The 5785-nt window shown below is 35.2% G+C and overlaps 1 long non-coding RNA gene across 1 annotated transcript; it reads left to right on the plus strand.

Moving 5' to 3' along the window:
- Window positions 1-380: 380 nt before the first annotated feature.
- On the plus strand, window positions 381-4815 carry LOC112696628 (uncharacterized). The gene is made up of 2 exons (XR_003150817.2): window positions 381-1169; window positions 4598-4815. It is a non-coding gene; the product is annotated as an uncharacterized lncRNA (long non-coding RNA).
- The last annotated feature ends 970 nt before the right edge of the window (window positions 4816-5785 follow it).

The following is a 5785-nucleotide window of genomic DNA, read 5'->3' on the forward strand; positions in this document are numbered from 1 at the left end:
TATTAGAAATGATTAGATTGATATTTATAAATACTTTAAGTTTAAGTCAATTAATGTTTATGTACAATTTTTATTATGATTAATTACTTTATAAATTGAAATTAAAGTTTCAGAGATAGAAAAATAATAGAGATTTGTATGATTTAATCTAAAAAATTGATATTTGAATTTAAATTGTACTTTACAAAATATAATTAATTTGTTCATTTTATAATGTAAATTAGAAATAATTGATTAAACTTAGCAATATGTTGATAAATAATGTTTCTAAATATTTTTAATAGAATACATTTGATTTTAAAATTATCCTATCCTCTAATTTTATCAAAATATCTATTCATATCTATCCATATTACTTTATAAAATCCCTAATTCCTAAATTCCCAAATCAAACTCAGAAACCCTAATTCCCAAATTGAGGAACCCTAACCCTAGCTTCCCTTTGCCTCAGCCGCACCCCACCCCTCCTTCACCTTCTTCAGCGTAACACACTCACCCCTCATCTCAGCGCCGTTTCCCCCTTTCACTCACTTAGCTTCATCCCTCAACCCTAGCATTTTCTCCCAACGGTACAGAGAAGAGAGAAAGAAATGAGATTCGGAGAGTGAGAGAGAGCTCGTGTCCGAGAGTGAAGAGGAGATGTAGCTCGCGTTGCTGCCTCCATCACGACAAAACCGTCGTTCCTTGCTGCGTCGTCACCACCGTTCCATGGAGCTATCGCCGTCATCCACGCGTTGCTGAGAGAAGCCCGCGACCAGCCTTGTCGTCGTCAGCACCGCGGGTTGCCATCGCCATCCTCGCGAGCTGCCACCGCACCGCTGTTGTGGCACTCTGCTGCTGCCGCGTCTCACCAAGCCGCCGCTGGAGGAGGAAGGCTCGCCAGTTCGGCCTCTGCTTCTTGTTCCTAAAATCTGATAAGAACGCCACTGCCCTGCTGGAGTTGCTGTTGAACCATTAGAACCACTACTATTTTGCTGCCACCGAGGTCGCTGGTGCTTGTCAATAGTACTATTCTGGTTCTGAATCGATTAGTTCATGCCACTGCTGCTGCTGAGAAGTGATCAGAAATGCTGCTGCTGTTGGTTCAGTTCAAGGTTGTTGTTACCACTGCGAATTAAAAATAAAAGAAGGCTTTGTTGCGTTTGATTATCGAATTTCGGCTAGTCGAGGTAGGGGATTTAACGTTTTTAATTTAGAATGCCTACAAAGTTATTGGATAAGTGCAAATGGTTAATAATAGTTAAGAATTTCTTAATTGATAAGAATGACTTGAAATGTGTTTGAGAATGGTTAGCTATTGTGATTTTTCTGAGTTATGATTTGAATTAAATGTGGCTGTGATTACTTTGAATTATAATTGAAATTAGATGCGGTTGTGAAATGTGACTGAATTATTGATTCTGCGATGAATTGGTTGAGATTCTGATTTTGAGTGAATTATTGACTTGTTTGATGTTGAAGGGGATATTTGATGAATGGGAATGGCTGTGAAGTTTACTTGTAACTAGTTGAGATTGGTTTTGGTGGTTATTGAAGGATTGGGACTAAGAGATTAAACTGTTTTGAGAACCTGTGATTTTCTGAAATAATACAGTAAATTTTAAGAGTATCTAAATAATTTTTGTAATGGTTAGACTAATTCTTTGTGTCATGATTTATTGATTCTGACTTGGCTGTGATTGTGGCCGGTTCCACTGTTGTAAGTGATTGATTTGATGATTGTGCGTACTGAATGTGGTAAGGGATAGAATAAATGGTGTTACTTTTGTTGCTGAGCTTGCTGATGTGAATTGATGAGTTATTGTGTGTTTGAATGATGATGAGTGTATATGGAAAATTACGCTTGGCATAGTGTAGAAAAGAAAAGGTTTGATGATGCTTAAGTACTTGATATCGTGTGAATTATTGATTCTGGGTTCTTGGGCTGTGTTGGCAATGAAGACAATTTTGAATAATTGGAAAGAGGTTAAACGTGTGATTTTGGAAGGGTTATAAGTTCAAATGTGGTTTTTGATAAGTAAGGTTGTTGAAAATGCTTAAGGCAGAATTTCTGCATACATGACAGTAGAAAGAATCAATTTCTGGGAGCATCCCAGGTCATATACTTGAATGAAACTATTTTTGCATGAAACTTTACTGTGTTTTGAGCATCTCATAAAAAATTCAGAATTTATTGATGAGTATTTTGGGAGAAATGAATTTTTGAAGATTGATGGTTTCTGCAGAAAATTCTGTTTCTTTACTGCAGAAGCACCAACTTCCAACTCACTTAACTTTCAATTCTGGCAAGTATTTGAGCTGAAACCAACGGCATTTTCAAGCTTCCTGTGTCCACAATCTTCATTTTAAATTTCATGTCAATATCCTATTTAACCAAGTAGATATGTTGAAAAGAGTATGGATAACTCACTGGATTTTGGAAACCGAATTCTAAAAGGCCTGGCTGTGTTTCTCACTTCATAACTTTTTCATATGACATGGTATTAATCTAGAATTTGATTCAATAAAAAGCTAAAAGAGTCTTGTTTGAGATTGTGAATTTTGAAAGGCATTGGGTGAAAACTGGATTTTTACGGAATTTATCAAACTTACTACTTGCTGCTGTTTTTCTGCATTTTCTTAGGAAACAATAACAGAATTTTAAGAGAGATGGTACAAGTTTTTATTGTGACCAAATTATCTCAACACCAAGTTTCTTGGAATACTAGTTTATTGAGTTTAATTTTGAAAGAATCCTATGATAAATGAAAGTTAGTTACGAATTGATGAGGTGAAAGTTGAATTGATGGGTTATGTGGGAATTGTGGGTTGTGACTGAACTGTTGACTATTGTAAATTGTGAATCTTCTGATTGATTTGAGAACCTCTTATTTGGTAATTGTTGAGGAAAGGGGGAGATTTGTTGAGAAAGAGGGAACCCGTAAGGGTGGCTAAGCCCGAGTTTTAGGGAAGATGCTGCCGGAATTTTGTAAAATCTAAAGTTTTACTTGAAAAAGTTATTTTAGAAGGTTTGAATTTAGAAAGTTATGTTATTTAAGTTTTATCTATTGATTAAAGTATTATGTATGGGCTGAATTTATTATGAAAACAATTTTATTTAAGTAAGGAGAGAATTATACTATTTTGAATTTGAATTACCAAGGTTTATGTTCAAGTTTGAATTATTTATAAAAGAGGTTATGTTTTGGAGATTTATTCAATATGAAGAGAGTTATGCTTGGGGTTTGAAATAAAGGATTACTTTTTAGAAGGTTAATGAATATATATAATATTTGAATTTGAATGGTAAAGAGAGACGGTTTTTGAGTCTTTCGGAAGTTAGTAAACTTGAAAAAGAGTTTTATATGGTTACTTTTAGTAAGAGGGTGATGTTTTGAAAAGTATTTAGCGAATCTAAAATAAATGATTTTCTTGAGTCTTTTGAAAGAAAATTAAACTAGAAAGTGGTTTTAAAATTGGTTTGAGTTAAGAGGTTGTAAAAGTGGAAGTCACAAGGTTTGTACAACATGATTGAATAAAGAAAGAGAGAGATATTGTGTAAGAATATGTAACTAGAAATGAATAATGAGAATGATAACTTATGATGATAATTACACTGATTCTTTTGAGGAAAGATATTCAGTTTATGAAATTATTGGCAAGGGCGTGGGTTTTGTCCCGCTTGCGTATTTATGATTATAAAAGAGAATAAAAAGCAGAGGACCTGTTGAAAGGTTAATTGTTGCTTGAGGCAACCCAAGAGATGTGTATATTCATTTGTTGCATTATGGCAACTTCTGAGATATTTGTGTAATGATCTGCTGCATGAAGGCAGCCAGATAGACAATGGTATGATTACTGAGAACGCTTTCCTACGGTACAGATCCAACTTTAATTCTGTAAGGCAGAGGGGTTATTTCCTGCTACAGAAGTACCGTGACCACCTGTTCCATTTCTGTAGTGGCAGAGGGGTTATTTCCTGTATACAGAAGGTGTGTCGGCATACATCCCTGCAATGGCAGATGTGTTATTTCCTGCGTGCAGTGGACCCTGTGGTGGCAGAGGGGTTATTTCCTGTACACAGGGGTATGGCCAATAGGAAAGCCTTATCCAGACAGAGGTTGCTGGATAATGTCGGGAGCGGGTTAGTAACCGACAGATGAGCTCATTACCTGCACTAGGGCTAGACATGCATCATCCTTGTTTGTGCATTTGCATTTGATGGGGCTTGCTCATTGTACTTCTGTGTGATTGCTGTCTGCCTTGCTGTGACTGGTTTGTGTGTTGAATTGAATCTCTTGCTTGTGCTATTAGTTGGTGAATGTATGATGATGAGTAAGGATTGACGTTGTGATTGAAAATTAATCGTGTGGTTGAGAAAGACTTAATGTGACTAGTTTTATATTTTGGAATTTGTTTTGAGCTTAGATTTTTTTGGAAAGAGGTAAATAGTTAGTTAAAGTAAAACCAAGAATAGTATTTTCAAAAAGGTTTGATAAAAATATAGTTTCCTTGAGTATGTTAATTATTTGCATGTTAATCATTACTTTTACGGCATTCCTATTCCCTACTGAGAACGTGTGGTTTGTTCTCACCCCAAAATCTTCCACCCTTTCAGTGACACAGGTTCGAAGACTCCGTTTGAAGCTGCAGGCGATTATAGATCTTATTTATGAGTTAAGTTTATAACTTGAGTTATTTTCATAGAAGTTCCCTCGCTCTTATTGCTTAACATTTTTATTTTATACAGAGGGATAGGATTTGTATGCGAGTTTTGTTTGAAATCTTTTGTATGACAGATATTATTATTAATGATTATGTGATTATTATTACTTAGTGATGCTTGCTATATGATTTGATAAATAAAAACAAAATTTTTTGGTATTTTTACTAAAACTGGATCGCAATATCGAACTAGAGGCTCAATAGTAAATAGTTAATAAAGGAAAGCAGGTTGGTAACGCCTTACTTTCGGTACGATCATGACGTTCTGGGAGTTGGGTCGTTACAAGGGCTACTTGGCGTTATTGCCAAACACTCAAGTGATAATGCACGTTGGCAACGCCCAAGTCTCTTCCTCCTTGCCAAGCTTGCTATGTCCCCAATCTTTCTTGCTCAAATTCTTGCTCCATTGCCTTCTTGCTTCATTACCTATCATTAACCAAAGAATTTTCCTCAAAGTTTTTCCATCTTATGCATTAGTTTTCAAGGGAATCATTCACATCAACTTGCATATAATCTTCTTGAATCATTTGCATAGATTATGCCAGATTTCACTTAGTTCTTGGTTCATGAATGCATGGAGAAAAAACTCACAAAATTGCTCATTTATTTCAAAGAAAGTGAATGAAACTAAGCCAAAACTAACTAAACTAACTAGTTAAAAAGGCAAATATGCGAACGCATCACAACACCAAACTTAAACCTTGCTTGTCCTCAAGCAAGAAAAGAATCATGCAATAGAGATTGACAATCCAAGGTGAGAAGAATAGCAAGTTAATGTTCATGGCAAGCTAGTTTTCTATGCATGCTACAATCATAAAAGAAATGTAAATGATTGATGCTTCTATCTAGCTTACTTTATGAAATCTTTTTCTTATAATTCTTCCTTGAAACAAGCTTTTGATTTTCTTATTAGCTTCTCCTTTTGGGTGCTTTCTCCCATGAGTTAACAACAAAGCTACGATTCTAAATGCTTTGTTTTCAAGTATTACCACTTGATACATAAGCACCACAAGCATTTGAATTAGAGGACTTCATTAAGCTCTTTTTTTTCTTTTCTTGACTTTCTAATCATCGATGCTCA

Source organism: Arachis hypogaea, chromosome 6 (genome assembly GCF_003086295.3).
Source record: "Arachis hypogaea cultivar Tifrunner chromosome 6, arahy.Tifrunner.gnm2.J5K5, whole genome shotgun sequence".
Taxonomy (NCBI): domain Eukaryota; kingdom Viridiplantae; phylum Streptophyta; class Magnoliopsida; order Fabales; family Fabaceae; genus Arachis; species Arachis hypogaea.